At 43.3% G+C, this 17,086-nt stretch overlaps 3 long non-coding RNA genes and 8 other non-coding genes across 11 annotated transcripts; all 11 read right to left on the reverse strand.

Moving 5' to 3' along the window:
* Nucleotides 1-537: 537 nt before the first annotated feature.
* Nucleotides 538-1,979, reverse strand: LOC127609294 (uncharacterized). Its single transcript, XR_007964514.1, has 3 exons — nt 1,492-1,979; nt 1,217-1,330; nt 538-1,115 (listed from the first exon to the last, which is right to left on the reverse strand). It is a non-coding gene; the product is annotated as an uncharacterized LOC127609294 (long non-coding RNA).
* Nucleotides 1,980-2,138: 159 nt separating this feature from the next.
* LOC127609301 (uncharacterized) lies at nt 2,139-4,353 on the reverse strand. The gene is made up of 2 exons (XR_007964521.1): nt 4,281-4,353; nt 2,139-2,266 (listed from the first exon to the last, which is right to left on the reverse strand). It is a non-coding gene; the product is annotated as an uncharacterized LOC127609301 (long non-coding RNA).
* On the reverse strand, nt 2,140-2,303 carry LOC127609440 (U1 spliceosomal RNA). Its single transcript, XR_007964572.1, has one exon. It is a non-coding gene; the product is annotated as a U1 spliceosomal RNA (small nuclear RNA).
* LOC127609466 (U2 spliceosomal RNA) lies at nt 3,432-3,622 on the reverse strand. Its single transcript, XR_007964595.1, has one exon. It is a non-coding gene; the product is annotated as a U2 spliceosomal RNA (small nuclear RNA).
* On the reverse strand, nt 4,154-4,317 carry LOC127609456 (U1 spliceosomal RNA). The gene has a single exon (XR_007964586.1). It is a non-coding gene; the product is annotated as a U1 spliceosomal RNA (small nuclear RNA).
* An 803-nt stretch (nt 4,354-5,156) lies between the features above and the next one.
* On the reverse strand, nt 5,157-5,346 carry LOC127609455 (U2 spliceosomal RNA). The gene has a single exon (XR_007964585.1). It is a non-coding gene; the product is annotated as a U2 spliceosomal RNA (small nuclear RNA).
* Nucleotides 5,347-8,210: 2,864 nt separating this feature from the next.
* On the reverse strand, nt 8,211-8,374 carry LOC127609468 (U1 spliceosomal RNA). Its single transcript, XR_007964597.1, has one exon. It is a non-coding gene; the product is annotated as a U1 spliceosomal RNA (small nuclear RNA).
* Nucleotides 8,375-9,229: 855 nt separating this feature from the next.
* Nucleotides 9,230-9,419, reverse strand: LOC127609488 (U2 spliceosomal RNA). The gene has a single exon (XR_007964617.1). It is a non-coding gene; the product is annotated as a U2 spliceosomal RNA (small nuclear RNA).
* Nucleotides 9,420-13,110: 3,691 nt separating this feature from the next.
* LOC127609293 (uncharacterized) lies at nt 13,111-14,503 on the reverse strand. The gene is made up of 3 exons (XR_007964513.1): nt 14,065-14,503; nt 13,790-13,903; nt 13,111-13,688 (listed from the first exon to the last, which is right to left on the reverse strand). It is a non-coding gene; the product is annotated as an uncharacterized LOC127609293 (long non-coding RNA).
* Nucleotides 14,504-14,712: 209 nt separating this feature from the next.
* LOC127609444 (U1 spliceosomal RNA) lies at nt 14,713-14,868 on the reverse strand. The gene has a single exon (XR_007964576.1). It is a non-coding gene; the product is annotated as a U1 spliceosomal RNA (small nuclear RNA).
* Nucleotides 14,869-16,419: 1,551 nt separating this feature from the next.
* LOC127609467 (U2 spliceosomal RNA) lies at nt 16,420-16,610 on the reverse strand. The gene has a single exon (XR_007964596.1). It is a non-coding gene; the product is annotated as a U2 spliceosomal RNA (small nuclear RNA).
* Nucleotides 16,611-17,086: the final 476 nt, after the last annotated feature.

Below are 17,086 nucleotides of genomic sequence, written 5' to 3' on the forward strand. Positions count from 1 at the left end.
ATGCTTTTACCCTTATGTATGCTGTACTTATACATTTTTACAACTTTAGGTTTGTATATACAGTACATACTCATTGGAGCACAAGTATATGTCGATTTTCTCATATTCATAATGGATGCTACATTTCATTAATATATTAAATAATCTCATCAATGTATTGCTATATTTCATGGGTGTATCGAATTTATTAGCTTAATTCTGATTTGTGTAGTTGTCTTGTACTACTCTCAAATTCATTTTTAATCTCAGCAAGAGAGTTACTCATTTTACTGGTCCGTTTCAGAATCATTCCACAGATTTACACCTATTACAGATACACTCCTTTGCGTGATGTTTGTTCGTGTTTTGGATTCTTCTGTATAGGTTAGTACCCCTTAAATTATGACAACTTTCTCGAATTTTAAAAAGCTTCTGGATGTTTTGGCAAAGGAGGTTATCGTGTGCTTTGTACATTGATTGGGCGATTTTGAAGTCAACCAGGTCATGAGATTTCATTGTTTAATTTGATAAACAGTGGATTTGTGGATTCCGTCTATTTGGAGCCAGTGATTGTTTTAAAACTACAATACAAAGCAATCAGAACAGTGTTTTACTGGCATTTCCCCATATTTCCACACAATAGGTCAAATATGGAAGTAATAAAAGTGTGTACAAGGATTTCTTATTCAGCACATCCTTAGTTTTGGGAGGATCCCTATGGTTTGGGATATTTTTCTTTTATTATCTATTATGTAGCTGCCAGCACGGTTTTGCATCTACAACTGTTCCAAGACATTTTCATAAGGTCATTCATCGATTTGATGAAGTGTATACTATATCATTCACATCCATGCATTCATTCATTTTGCAACATTCAATGTGTTCAAATAATGTGAAGATCATTTGAATGAGGATGCTTGTGGGCTTTGATTTCACATGTTTATTGTGAAAAATAAGATGCTCCAATGTTTTAAACTTCAGCCTGTTGAGTCTTTTACAAGCAATTTCTCCTGCTGTGAAGAACACACGCTCACAAGGGATGGATGTGGCTGGCGTACAAAGGAACTCCTTTGCGAGGTGGGAGAGGTTTGGGAAAGAAGTGTGTTGGTCCTTCCAGTACAGCTGCTTCCTGGAACCTTGATTGTCAAACATGGAGTGGAGAGTCAACCAATAATTACTGATTGTCAATTAATCATCAACATAGCAACCGTGAAAAGATGAGTGAACGTTTGTATACCTGGCGTAATACCGGGTGTATCGCGAACTTCATTCTCATGCTTGGCCCGATAATGCCTCAGCATGGTGGAGGTGCTTCTGTTGGCGAATTGACTTGGCAAATTCGACATTTCACCTGTAATGAAATGTGAATAAGAAGTAACTAAGAGTTACCTTGAAGTGTATTCGGATTAGAATGGTACAACACGTCAATAATCTGAGAGGCACTCGGCGAGTGCCTCTCGCCGAGAGGCTCTCGGCGACAGAAGGCGATTTGAATAAATAAATAAATAATACCTTATTCTCCAGGACATCAAAATTGTCCCACACGGCGGATGATTTGCGTCTCTGCTCCATAATCGGCAAGGAAGGCAAGGCACGAACACGAAGTCTGCACTGACACGAGCTTCGACAAGCGAGCGTGAGTGAGGTCTGGCTTGTTTCGGCAGGTGTTCCTTATAAACACTGTGTGGCGGGCTTTTGCTGCGTCAACGCCCTCTGCACCGAGTCGACGCCCCCTGGACTAAGTGGCGCAGCCTGTACTGTGCCAAGCAGCCGATGCAGGTGCAGTTCACGTGTCAATTAGCAGCCTGGACTGTGTCAACGCAGCCGATGTGTCAATTAGCAGCCTGGACTGTGTCAACACAGTCGATGTGTCAATTAGCAGCCTGGACTGTGTCAACGCAGCCGGTGTGTCAATTAGAAGCCTGGACTGTGTCAACGCAGTTCACGTGTCAATCACGTGACGTAATGAGCCAGCACATGCATCGACACGTGGTTTGCTCTGTGAGCCCGGCGCATGTGGTTTGCTCTGTGAGCCCGGCGCATGAGTCAATGCATCGGTGTCGCTGGACCCATCACTACTTTGTGTGAACCTTATATGTTGTCAAACTTGTTCACAGAATTAAGATCACAATGATAACAATTTGCCATTGACCAGTGAATCAGGGGAGAGCGCGAACGCAGTCCCCCACTACCAGAAATTATGCAGTCGAGATTCCCACATTTGGGGAATTCGCAGGGGTCAGCACAGCCGGAGTGCAATGGCTGAGCCTCACCCTGGGTGAACCACCTTCTTGATCACGGTATCTCCATTGCCAGGTAAGTATGAGTTTTACTAGTCATCAGCCCAAACTCTTCAGCACACACACCATCTTCAGTCACGGGATCGATCCTCTACCACACGCGTCAGAACGCACATAAACTCTCTCACACTCACTAGATGAGACAACACCTGTACATCAGTCTGAGTAGTACCTTATGATGGTGTCATGAACTAACCCATTATAAATGAGGTCAAAAGAAGCTGCAAAAAACATCCCAGCATGCATTGCTTCTTTTCTCCCGAGAATGCAAAGCTAGAATCGTCCCTTCCCCCACGGCTTGACAGCTCTTCCTGTTTCTTTGTGTGGTCAGGAACAGAGTTTAATGCTGCTGACATCTTGCGGCATTTGTAACGCCAAACAATCTTTCACAACACTTCACTTAGTCAAGCACCAATATTTATAGAACAGTATGTAAAATCTACATTTGGGAATATACATTTGAAACCATCATTTTTACATGACCACCGCAGATTGTAAATAATCCACTTTATCCATTTTTACTTCACTCTTTGTTTAATAGAGGGGACGGAACAAGATGAAGTATCTTTGAAAACAATTCTGGCGGGGGGTTAAAAGCATGACTTTGCATTCCTTAAAATGTAGAAAAATGAGACTTAGTTTGAATTTCTTTTATCTTGAGAGCAAAAAATGTTTTTAAAAGTCTAGAAAATTGGAGAAAGTTGCAAAATAAAGAAATATTTCCCGGACAGAAAGGAGTAGGAAAAGTTTGACTGAGAATAGTGTTAATCTCATGTGAAGTATGGCTTCAAAAAAGGACGATTTGAGAGATGCAACTTCCTTGGAATAAATTTCATCCCGCCTAAAGAGATTATTAATATTACAATTTTGCAAAGTTTGTCATTTTTGAACGAGGTTATCTCCATCTACAGCAGTAGTAACACATTTCCATGCACAATGTTTTTCTAACCCTCTAGCACACAAGTACAATTTGCACACACATGGGAGACACAGGACAATTTCTGTACAAGTGTATAACTTGCTCACTCAAATACTGCACTTGACACATAAAATTTGATCATCAAAAGGGTCTGAATCTTTGAAGGACAATTGGGCCTACTATATTAACACATTGGATTGCAAGGATCGTTGGTAAACTGCTTTTGACCATGAGAGGATTGCACCGTTCCTGGAGGTACTGCAATACCAGGTCGATGCGTGGAATGGACGGAGCAAGCCCCTATTCCATCTCCCAGTTCCAAAAATCAATTTAATATATGGTCCCCGGATAGGGGACGTATCAGATATTAAACTGATAAGAACAGATACTACACTTGATCTTAGCCAAAAGGCCGAGAAGCGATAACGCTGAACTGCCTCAAGGGACAATCTCTTTACTGACAGTGATAGCTACAGTCATGGTGACAAGAGTCAAATAACCAAAAACAAAACCCATTTACACGCCAAACAACAACTACAAACAGTTGAGTGATAATGAGGGCAGATGTGTGGTTTGCTAGCCTGCAAATGAAACAAAAGTGAAGCAACTGCTGGGTATTGTGGGTCATGTGACCCAAGAATGTCCAATAGGAAAGCAGCAATGCAATGTACCCCATTTTCTGCTACCACAAGTGTTCTAAATAACCCAATGACGGATTTCCAGTGATAGAACACAAATGTAGCGTTTGTTTTAATTTTGTGGTGAAAAGCCGTTTGATTAACATTTGACAGAAAGGCTGAAACGCAAGCGGCACTCCTCAACCCACTCACTACACCATGTTAGCTGATATTAACACCCAGTCATTTCAACAACTCAACAACCTTTGTGTGAGAACCTTATTTGTTCACAACAATAATACTATCATAAAGAAGCAATCTGCCATTCACCGGTGAATCAGGGGAGAGCGCGAACGCAGTCCCCCACTACCAGAAATTATGCAGTCGAGATTCCCACATTTGGGGAATTCGCAGGGGTCAGCACAGCCGGAGTGCAATGGCTGAGCCTCGCCCTGGGTGAACCACCTTCTTGATCATGGTATCTCCCCTGCCAGGTAAGTATGAGTTGTACAAGTCACCAGCCCACAGTCTTCAGCACACACACCATCTTCAGTCACGGGATCCTCTACCAAACGCACATAAACTCACTGGCTGAGGCAACATCCGTAGTACCTTTGGATTGTGTCATGAACTAACCCATTTTAAGTGAGGTCAAAAGAATTTGCAAAAACAATCCCATCATTCATTGCTTCTTTTCGCCCAAGAATGCAAAGCCAGAATCGTCCCTCCCCACAACAACTCACTTTGTGTTTCTTTTTGTGGTCAGGAACAGAATTTAATGCTGCTGCCATCTCGCGGTGTTTGTAACACCAAACAATCTTTCGCGACACTTGATTTAAATACATTTTAGATGAGTCAACTACTAATATTTATTAGCACAGTATTAAAAAAATCTACATTCGGAAATGTACGTTTGAATCCTTATCCTTTTATACTGAGCTCTTTGATTGTTTTTATCTTGAAGGCAAAAAAAGAAAAAAATAATCCAGAAAATTTGAGAGACTTGCAACATTTTTAAAAACTCCGAGAAAAAGGACTAGCATTAAGGTTGATTGAGAATCATGTCAATCTCACAAGAGTTACTGCTTCAAAAAATTAGTTGATGGGAGACGCAACTTTCTTGGAATAGGTTCTACCCCACTGAAAAAGATTAACATTCACATTTCAGAAACTTAATCTTTCAAAGATGGATTTTTATCCATCTACAATAATGGACCACATTTACAAGCTTCACCTTTGAAGTATCAAAACATAAAAAACTTTCATACCAACTCTGATGATGATTACAAGTATGGAAAGACAGCACTTATTTTCGTAAGTAGTATTGCTATTGACCATCAGAGGGTGTGCACCGTTCCTGGAGGTACTGCAATACCAGGTCGATGCGTGGAGTGGACGGAGCAAGCCCCTATTCCATCTCCCAGTTCCAAAAATCAATTTAATATATGGTCCCCGATAGGGGACGTATCAGATATTAAACTGATAAGAACAGATACTACACTTGATCTTAGCCAAAAGGCCGAGAAGCGATAACTCCGAACTGCCTCAAGGGACAATGTCATTCCCGACAGTGCTGGCTACAGTCATGGTGACAAAAGTCAAATCACCACAAACAAAACGCATTTACACGCCAAACAACAATTACAAACAGTTAAGTGATAATGAGGCCAACTGTGTGGTTTGCTAGCCTGCAAATGAAACAAAAGTGAAGCAATACCGATCGGTCGCCCGTGCAGCATTGGGTCTTTCTGACCACAATTTAATCCACTTAATACCTACAGTACATACAGACAGAAAGTCAAATGTGCTAACCCGATTATTAAGACTGTGAAAAAATGGACAGATGAAGCAAAGCTAGCTCTACAAGAATGCTTAGATTGCACTGACTGGGGTGTCTTTGAAACTTCAACGGGCACACTGGATGAATACACAGACACTGTAACATCATACATCAGTTTCTGTGAGGACATGTGTGTACCAACAAAGTCCTTCCGCTCCTTCAACAATAACAAGCCATGGTTTACTCCCAAACTCAGGCAACTCAAGAAAGAGAAAGAGGCCGCATTTAGAAGTGGAGATCGGGCACTGTACAAACACGCCCGAAACCAATTGACAAAGGAAATTAACATCGCTAAGAGAAGCTATGCAGAGAGGCTGAAAAGACAGTTCTCTGCTAACGACTCTGCATCTGTGTGGAATGGCCTGAAAGCAATCACTAACTATAGAATGCCATCCTCCCAAACAGTGGACAATAAGGGTCTTGCTAATGAACTAAACATGTTTTTCTGCCGATTTGAAAAGGACACTCCCATTTCCCACACACACCCACCTCTACCAGAAACTACTCTATCTACATCCCCCACCCCCACACCCTCTTTTTCTCCACTACAAATCCACGAACAAGACGTGAGACGGCTCTTCAATCAGCAGAAGATCAAGAAAGCTGCGGGGCCCGACAAAGTGGCCCCCTCCTGCCTGAAAGTCTGCGCTGACCAGCTGGCTCCGGTCTTCACACAAATCTTCAACAGATCCCTGGAGCTGTGTGAGGTCCCATCCTGCTTCAAACAGTCTACCATCATGCCAGTTGCCAAGAAATCGGCAACATCGGAACTGAACGACTATAGGCCCGTCGCCCTGACGTCTGTGGTCATGAAGTCCTTTGAACGCCTTGTGCTGAACCACCTAAAGAACGTCACCGGACCCCTGCTGGACCCTCTCCAGTTTGCCTACCGGGCAAACGGTCTGTGGAAGACGCAGTCAACATAGGTCTGCACTACATCCTCGAGCACCTCGACAGCAGAGGGACCTACGCAATAATTCTGTTTGTGGATTTCAGCTCTGCATTCAACACCGTCATCCCAGAACTCCTCACTCCTAACTTCTCCACCTCGGTGTGTTCCCTACAATCTGCCAGTGGATCCTCAGCTTCTTGACGGGACGGACACAACAGGTGAGACTGGGAGCAACAACATCATCAACACGCACCACCAGCACTGGAGCCCCACAGGGATGTGTCCTCTCTCCACTGCTCTTCTCCCTCTACACAAACGACTGCACCTCAACAAATCCAGCTGTCAAACTCATAAAGTTCGCAGACGACACCACGGTCATCGGTCTTATCAAAGACGGCGACGAGTCTGCGTACCGCCAACAAGTGGAGCAGCTGGAGCTCTGGTGCAGACGACACAACCTCGGGCTGAACACGCTCAAGACTGTAGAGATGATCGTGGACTTCAGGAAACATTCTTCTCCACAGTTGCCCCTCACACTATCCAACTGCCCTGTGTCAACCGTCGAGACCTTCAAGTTCCTGGGAATCACAGTCTCCCAGGACATGAAGTGGGAAGTCAACACCATCTCCATCCTGAAAAGGGCCCAGCCGAGGATGTACTTCCTGAGGCTGCCGAGGAAGCACGGTCTGCCACAGGAGGTGCTACGACAGTTCTACACGGCAGTCATCGAATCAATCCTGTGTTCTTCCATCACGGTTTGGTTTGGGGCCGCCACAAAAAAGGACAAAATACGACTTCAACGGACAGTTAGGACGGCGGAAAAAATCATTGGCACCGGCCTACCCACTCTTGAGGACTTGCACACTGCAAGGATCAAGACAAGGGCACGGAAAATACTCCTGGATCCCCCGCACCCTGCCCACCATCTTTTCCAGCTACTCCCCTCAGGCAGGCGCTACAGATCCATGCGCACCAAATCCAGCAGACACTTAAACAGCTTCTTCCCTCTAGCCATTAACTCCCTAAACAGTCACTGACGTGGTCACTCTCTTGTACTACAAATACTGCTACTGGTCACTCTAAAATGGTTCAATGATTTTCTGCACCAACTGTACAAACTGTCACCGTATTGTATTCTACCACTGATCACTTTAGCTCTGCTTGATACTTTGCACATTGTCTCACTTACATTACGAAATGCCCTTGCATACCTATTTGTCATGTCCTTGTTTACGATGATACTAATGCAGCGTGTTATACCGGAGACAAATTCCTTGTGTGTTCTACATACTTGTCCAATAAAGATGATTCGGATTCTCAACTGCTAGGTATTGTGGGTCAAGTATCTCCAATAGGAAAGCAGCAATGCAACGTACCCCATTTTCTGCTACCACAATGTTTTAGGTGGACAAATAACCCAATGAGGGATTTCCAGTGACGGAACATAAATGTAGCTGTTATTTTAATTTTGTGATGAAAAGCCATATTTGATCAACATTTGACAGAAAGACTGGAACTCATGCAGCTCTCCTCAACCCATTCACTATATCAGCACCAGCGCCATTTCAACTACTCCGCAACCTTTGTGTGAACTTTATTTGTTGTTAAACTTGTTCACAGAATTAAGATCACAATGATAACAATTTGCCATTGACCAGTGAATCAGGGGAGAGCGCGAACGCAGTCCCCCACTACCAGAAATTATGCAGTCGAGATTCCCACATTTGGGGAATTCGCAGGGGTCAGCACAGCCGGAGTGCAATGGCTGAGCCTCGCCCTGGGTGAACCACCTTCTTGATCATGGTATCTCCCCTGCCAGGTAAGTATGAGTTGTACAAGTCACCAGCCCACAGTCTTCAGCACACACACCATCTTCAGTCACGGGATCCTCTACCAAACGCACATAAACTCACTGGCTGAGGCAACATCCGTAGTACCTTTGGATTGTGTCATGAACTAACCCATTTTAAGTGAGGTCAAAAGAATTTGCAAAAACAATCCCATCATTCATTGCTTCTTTTCGCCCAAGAATGCAAAGCCAGAATCGTCCCTCCCCCCCAACAACTCAGTTTGTGTTTCTTTTTGTGGTCAGGAACAGAATTTAATGCTGCTGCCATCTCGCGGTGTTTGTAACACCAAACAATCTTTCGCGACACTTGATTTAAATACATTTTAGATGAGTCAACTACTAATATTTATTAGCACAGTATTAAAAAAATCTACATTCGGAAATGTACGTTTGAATCCTTATCCTTTTATAATGAGCTCTTTGATTGTTTTTATCTTGAAGGCAAAAAAAGAAAAAAATAATCCAGAAAATTTGAGAGACTTGCAACATTTTTAAAATCTCCGGGAAAAAGGACTAGCATTAAGGTTGATTGAGAATCATGTCAATCTCACAAGAGTTACTGCTTCAAAAAATTAGTTGATGGGAGACGCAACTTTCTTGGAATAGGTTCTACCCCACTGAAAAAGATTAACATTCACATTTCAGAAACTTAATCTTTCAAAGGTGGATTTTTATCCATCTACAATAATGGACCACATTTTCAAGCTTCACCTTTGAAGTATCAAAACATAAAAAACTTTCATACCAATTCTGATATTACACTTCTAAGTGATGATTACAAGTATGGAAAGACAGCACTTATTTTCATAAGTAATATTGCTATTGACCATCAGAGGGTGTGCACCGTTCCTGGAGGTACTGCAATACCAGGTCGATGCGTGGAGTGGATGGAGCAAGCCCCTATTCCATCTCCCAGTTCCAAAAATCAATTTAATATATGGTCCCCGATAGAGGACGTATCAGATATTAAACTGATAAGAACAGATACTACACTTGATCTTAGCCAAAAGGCCGAGAAGCGATAACTCCGAACTGCCTCAAGGGACAATGTCATTCCCGACAGTGCTGGCTACAGTCATGGTGACAAAAGTCAAATCACCACAAACAAAACGCATTTACACACCAAACAACAATTACAAACAGTTAAGTGATAATGAGGCCAACTGTGTGGTTTGCTAGCCTGCAAATGAAACAAAAGTGAAGCAATACCGATCGGTCGCCCGTGCAGCATTGGGTCTTTCTGACCACAATTTAATCCACTTAATACCTACATACAGACAGAAAGTCAAATGTGCTAACCCGATTATTAAGACTGTGAAAAAATGGACAGATGAAGCAAAGCTAGCTCTACAAGAATGCTTAGATTGCACTGACTGGGGCGTCTTTGAAACTTCAACGGGCACACTGGATGAATACACAGACACTGTAACATCATACATCAGTTTCTGTGAGGACATGTGTGTACCAACGAAGTCCTTCCGCTCCTTCAACAATAACAAGCCATGGTTTACTCCCAAACTCAGGCAACTCAAGAAAGAGAAAGAGGCCGCATTTAGAAGTGGAGATCGGGCACTGTACAAACACGCCCGAAACCAATTGACAAAGGAAATTAACATCGCTAAGAGAAGCTATGCAGAGAGGCTGAAAAGACAGTTCTCTGCTAACGACTCTGCATCTGTGTGGAATGGCCTGAAAGCAATCACTAACTATAGAATGCCATCCTCCCAAACAGTGGACAATAAGGGTCTTGCTAATGAACTAAACATGTTTTTCTGCCGATTTGAAAAGGACACTCCCATTTCCCACACACACCCACCTCTACCAGAAACTACTCTATCTACATCCCCCACCCCCACACCCTCTTTTTCTCCACTACAAATCCACGAACAAGACGTGAGACGGCTCTTCAATCAGCAGAAGATCAAGAAAGCTGCGGGGCCCGACAAAGTGGCCCCCTCCTGCCTGAAAGTCTGCGCTGACCAGCTGGCTCCGGTCTTCACACAAATCTTCAACAGATCCCTGGAGCTGTGTGAGGTCCCATCCTGCTTCAAACAGTCTACCATCATCCCAGTTGCCAAGAAATCGGCAACATCGGAACTGAACGACTATAGGCCCGTCGCCCTGACGTCTGTGGTCATGAAGTCCTTTGAACGCCTTGTGCTGAACCACCTAAAGAACGTCACCGGACCCCTGCTGGACCCTCTCCAGTTTGCCTACCGGGCAAACGGTCTGTGGAAGACGCAGTCAACATAGGTCTGCACTACATCCTCGAGCACCTCGACAGCAGAGGGACCTACGCAATAATTCTGTTTGTGGATTTCAGCTCTGCATTCAACACCGTCATCCCAGAACTCCTCACTCCTAACTTCTCCACCTCGGTGTGTTCCCTACAATCTGCCAGTGGATCCTCAGATTCTTGACGGGACGGACACAACAGGTGAGACTGGGAGCAACAACATCATCAACACGCACCACCAGCACTGGAGCCCCACAGGGATGTGTCCTCTCTCCACTGCTCTTCTCCCTCTACACAAACGACTGCACCTCAACAAATCCAGCTGTCAAACTCATAAAGTTCGCAGACGACACCACGGTCATCGGTCTTATCAAAGACGGCGACGAGTCTGCGTACCGCCAACAAGTGGAGCAGCTGGAGCTCTGGTGCAGACGACACAACCTCGGGCTGAACACGCTCAAGACTGTAGAGATGATCGTGGACTTCAGGAAACATTCTTCTCCACAGTTGCCCCTCACACTATCCAACTGCCCTGTGTCAACCGTCGAGACCTTCAAGTTCCTGGGAATCACAGTCTCCCAGGACATGAAGTGGGAAGTCAACACCATCTCCATCCTGAAAAGGGCCCAGCCGAGGATGTACTTCCTGAGGCTGCCGAGGAAGCATGGTCTGCCACAGGAGGTGCTACGACAGTTCTACACGGCAGTCATCGAATCAATCCTGTGTTCTTCCATCACGGTTTGGTTTGGGGCCGCCACAAAAAAGGACAAAATACGACTTCAACGGACAGTTAGGACGGCGGAAAAAATCATTGGCACCGGCCTACCCACTCTTGAGGACTTGCACACTGCAAGGATCAAGACAAGGGCACGGAAAATACTCCTGGATCCCCCGCACCCTGCCCACCATCTTTTCCAGCTACTCCCCTCAGGCAGGCGCTACAGATCCATGCGCACCAAATCCAGCAGACACTTAAACAGCTTCTTCCCTCTAGCCATTAACTCCCTAAACAGTCACTGACGTGGTCACTCTCTTGTACTACAAATACTGCTACTGGTCACTCTAAAATGGTTCAATGATTTTCTGCACCAACTGTACAAACTGTCACCGTATTGTATTCTACCACTGATCACTTTAGCTCTGCTTGATACTTTGCACATTGTCTCACTTACATTACGAAATGCCCTTGCATACCTATTTGTCATGTCCTTGTTTACGATGATACTAATGCAGCGTGTTATACCGGAGACAAATTCTTTGTGTGTTCTACATACTTGTCCAATAAAGATGATTCGGATTCTCAACTGCTAGGTATTGTGGGTCAAGTATGTCCAATAGGAAAGCAGCAATGCAACGTACCCCATTTTCTGCTACCACAATGTTTTAGGTGGACAAATAACCCAATGAGGGATTTCCAGTGACGGAACATAAATGTAGCTGTTATTTTAATTTTGTGATGAAAAGCCATATTTGATCAACATTTGACAGAAAGACTGGAACTCATGCAGCTCTCCTCAACCCACTCACTATATCAGCACCAGTGCCATTTCAACTACTCCGCAACCTTTGTGTTAGTGATGGGTCCATGAGGCCTCATGAGGCGTGTCGACACACTGACACACTGTGTTGATACTGTGCTGATACTGTGTCACTGACCACTGCCACCTGCTGGACCTTCAAGATCCCTGCATCCAACCCACTCAACAGACTGAACTGACTGATAATTTTTTTGTATATTGAACATATAATATAATATACAATTCGGTAATAAATTGGCAAAAAGTGAATGTAAGATATAAAAAAAGGAAAAGAAAATAGTCATCATCACAAATATGTGTTCAAAGGAGTAGAAAGAAGTAAAAAAAACCCTAGAGTCCTACCCCTTCTTATATATGAATTGATCATTTTTCAAAATAGAAAAGAAAGTCTACATATCAACAAATGCTTTTACCCTTATGTATGCTGTACTTATACATTTTTACAACTTTAGGTTTGTATATACAGTACATACTCATTGGAGCACAAGTATATGTCGATTTTCTCATATTCATAATGGATGCTACATTTCATTAATATATTAAATAATCTCATCAATGTATTGCTATATTTCATGGGTGTATCGAATTTATTAGCTTAATTCTGATTTGTGTAGTTGTCTTGTACTACTCTCAAATTCATTTTTAATCTCAGCAAGAGAGTTACTCATTTTACTGGTCCGTTTCAGAATCATTCCACAGATTTACACCTATTACAGATACACTCCTTTGCGTGATGTTTGTTCGTGTTTTGGATTCTTCTGTATAGGTTAGTACCCCTTAAATTATGACAACTTTCTCGAATTTTAAAAAGCTTCTGGATGTTTTGGCAAAGGAGGTTATCGTGTGCTTTGTACATTGATTGGGCGATTTTGAAGTCAACCAGGTCATGAGATTTCATTGTTTAATTTGATAAACAGTGGATTTGTGGATTCCGTCTATTTGGAGCCAGTGATTGTTTTAAAACTACAATACAAAGCAATCAGAACAGTGTTTTACTGGCATTTCCCCATATTTCCACACAATAGGTCAAATATGGAAGTAATAAAAGTGTGTACAAGGATTTCTTATTCAGCACATCCTTAGTTTTGGGAGGATCCCTATGGTTTGGGATATTTTTCTTTTATTATCTATTATGTAGCTGCCAGCACGGTTTTGCATCTACAACTGTTCCAAGACATTTTCATAAGGTCATTCATCGATTTGATGAAGTGTATACTATATCATTCACATCCATGCATTCATTCATTTTGCAACATTCAATGTGTTCAAATAATGTGAAGATCATTTGAATGAGGATGCTTGTGGGCTTTGATTTCACATGTTTATTGTGAAAAATAAGATGCTCCAATGTTTTAAACTTCAGCCTGTTGAGTCTTTTACAAGCAATTTCTCCTGCTGTGAAGAACACACGCTCACAAGGGATGGATGTGGCTGGCGTACAAAGGAACTCCTTTGCGAGGTGGGAGAGGTTTGGGAAAGAAGTGTGTTGGTCCTTCCAGTACAGCTGCTTCCTGGAACCTTGATTGTCAAACATGGAGTGGAGAGTCAACCAATAATTACTGATTGTCAATTAATCATCAACATAGCAACCGTGAAAAGATGAGTGAACGTTTGTATACCTGGCGTAATACCGGGTGTATCGCGAACTTCATTCTCATGCTTGGCCCGATAATGCCTCAGCATGGTGGAGGTGCTTCTGTTGGCGAATTGACTTGGCAAATTCGACATTTCACCTGTAATGAAATGTGAATAAGAAGTAACTAAGAGTTACCTTGAAGTGTATTCGGATTAGAATGGTACAACACGTCAATAATCTGAGAGGCACTCGGCGAGTGCCTCTCGCCGAGAGGCTCTCGGCGACAGAAGGCGATTTGAATAAATAAATAAATAATACCTTATTCTCCAGGACATCAAAATTGTCCCACACGGCGGATGATTTGCGTCTCTGCTCCATAATCGGCAAGGAAGGCAAGGCACGAACACGAAGTCTGCACTGACACGAGCTTCGACAAGCGAGCGTGAGTGAGGTCTGGCTTGTTTCGGCAGGTGTTCCTTATAAACACTGTGTGGCGGGCTTTTGCTGCGTCAACGCCCTCTGCACCGAGTCGACGCCCCCTGGACTAAGTGGCGCAGCCTGTACTGTGCCAAGCAGCCGATGCAGGTGCAGTTCACGTGTCAATTAGCAGCCTGGACTGTGTCAACGCAGCCGATGTGTCAATTAGCAGCCTGGACTGTGTCAACACAGTCGATGTGTCAATTAGCAGCCTGGACTGTGTCAACGCAGCCGGTGTGTCAATTAGAAGCCTGGACTGTGTCAACGCAGTTCACGTGTCAATCACGTAACGTAATGAGCCAGCACATGCATCGACACGTGGTTTGCTCTGTGAGCCCGGCGCATGTGGTTTGCTCTGTGAGCCCGGCGCATGAGTCAATGCATCGGTGTCGCTGGACCCATCACTACTTTGTGTGAACCTTATTTGTTGTCAAACTTGTTCACAGAATTAAGATCACAATGATAACAATTTGCCATTGACCAGTGAATCAGGGGAGAGCGCGAACGCAGTCCCCCACTACCAGAAATTATGCAGTCGAGATTCCCACATTTCGCAGGGGTCAGCACAGCCGGAGTGCAATGGCTGAGCCTCACCCTGGGTGAACCACCTTCTTGATCACGGTATCTCCCCTGCCAGGTAAGTATGAGTTTTACAAGTCATCAGCCCAAACTCTTCAGCACACACACCATCTTCAGTCACGGGATCGATCCTCTACCACACGCGTCAGAACGCACATAAACTCTCTCACACTCACTAGATGAGACAACACCTGTACATCAGTCTGAGTAGTACCTTATGATGGTGTCATGAACTAACCCATTATAAATGAGGTCAAAAGAAGCTGCAAAAAACATCCCAGCATGCATTGCTTCTTTTCTCCCGAGAATGCAAAGCGAGAATCGTCCCTTCCCCCACGGCTTGACAGCTCTTCCTGTTTCTTTGTGTGGTCAGGAACAGAGTTTAATGCTGCTGACATCTTGCGGCATTTGTAACGCCAAACAATCTTTCACAACACTTCACTTAGTCAAGCACCAATATTTATAGAACAGTATGTAAAATCTACATTTGGGAATATACATTTGAAACCATCATTTTTACATGACCACCGCAGATTGTAAATAATCCACTTTATCCATTTTTACTTCACTCTTTGTTTAATAGAGGGGACGGAACAAGATGAAGTATCTTTGAAAACAATTCTGGCGGGGGGTTAAAAGCATGACTTTGCATTCCTTAAAATGTACAATACAATACAATACAATACATGCTGATTTATATAGCGCTTTCACAACAGCGGCAGCTGTAACAAAGCGCTTTACAAAACAGTTAACATAAAGTAAAATAATAAACACAACACATAACATAAAACACGGACAGTCGTGCAGTCCTAACTACTTTTCCGTCACACGCTTTGTTGTTTGAAGCAGTTTGAGATGAAAGAGGAGAGAATCAAAGTGTCCTTTAACCAGTGGATCAGAGACGTCATGCTCAAAATGTGCACACGTCGGCTACAAGCTAAGTTTCAAAGTCAACAACAGGAAGCTGTAGCATCCATTGACGAAAAAGAGATTGGTTCACTTCTCCTGTCCCATGGAAATCCATTTCAATTCCAAGCGGTGACTCACGGTCCCAAATACGCATCGGCGCTCTTCGCAAACGCTCCTCTCAGAAAAATGACTTAGTTTGAATTTCTTTTATCTTGAGAGCAAAAAATGTTTTTAAAAGTCTAGAAAATTGGAGAAAGTTGCAAAATAAAGAAATATTTCCCGGACAGAAAGGAGTAGGAAAAGTTTGACTGAGAATAGTGTTAATCTCATGTGAAGTATGGCTTCAAAAAAGGACGATTTGAGAGATGCAACTTCCTTGGAATAAATTTCATCCCGCCTAAAGAGATTATTAATATTACAATTTTGCAAAGTTTGTCATTTTTGAACGAGGTTATCTCCATCTACAGCAGTAGTAACACATTTCCATGCACAATGTTTTTCTAACCCTCTAGCACACAAGTACAATTTGCACACACATGGGAGACACAGGACAATTTCTGTACAAGTGTATAACTTGCTCACTCAAATACTGCACTTGACACATAAAATTTGATCATCAAAAGGGTCTGAATCTTTGAAGGACAATTGGGCCTACTATATTAACACATTGGATTGCAAGGATCGTTGGTAAACTGCTTTTGACCATGAGAGGATTGCACCGTTCCTGGAGGTACTGCAATACCAGGTCGATGCGTGGAATGGACGGAGCAAGCCCCTATTCCATCTCCCAGTTCCAAAAATCAATTTAATATATGGTCCCCGGATAGGGGACGTATCAGATATTAAACTGATAAGAACAGATACTACACTTGATCTTAGCCAAAAGGCCGAGAAGCGATAACGCTGAACTGCCTCAAGGGACAATCTCTTTACTGACAGTGATAGCTACAGTCATGGTGACAAGAGTCAAATAACCAAAAACAAAACCCATTTACACGCCAAACAACAACTACAAACAGTTGAGTGATAATGAGGGCAGATGTGTGGTTTGCTAGCCTGCAAATGAAACAAAAGTGAAGCAACTGCTGGGTATTGTGGGTCATGTGACCCAAGAATGTCCAATAGGAAAGCAGCAATGCAATGTACCCCATTTTCTGCTACCACAAGTGTTCTAAATAACCCAATGACGGATTTCCAGTGATAGAACACAAATGTAGCGTTTGTTTTAATTTTGTGGTGAAAAGCCGTTTGATTAACATTTGACAGAAAGGCTGAAACGCAAGCGGCACTCCTCAACCCACTCACTACACCATGTTAGCTGATATTAACACCCAGTCATTTCAACAACTCAACAACCTTTGTGTGAGAACCTTAT

Source organism: Hippocampus zosterae, chromosome 10 (genome assembly GCF_025434085.1).
Source record: "Hippocampus zosterae strain Florida chromosome 10, ASM2543408v3, whole genome shotgun sequence".
In the NCBI taxonomy this organism is placed as follows: Eukaryota; Metazoa; Chordata; class Actinopteri; order Syngnathiformes; family Syngnathidae; genus Hippocampus; species Hippocampus zosterae.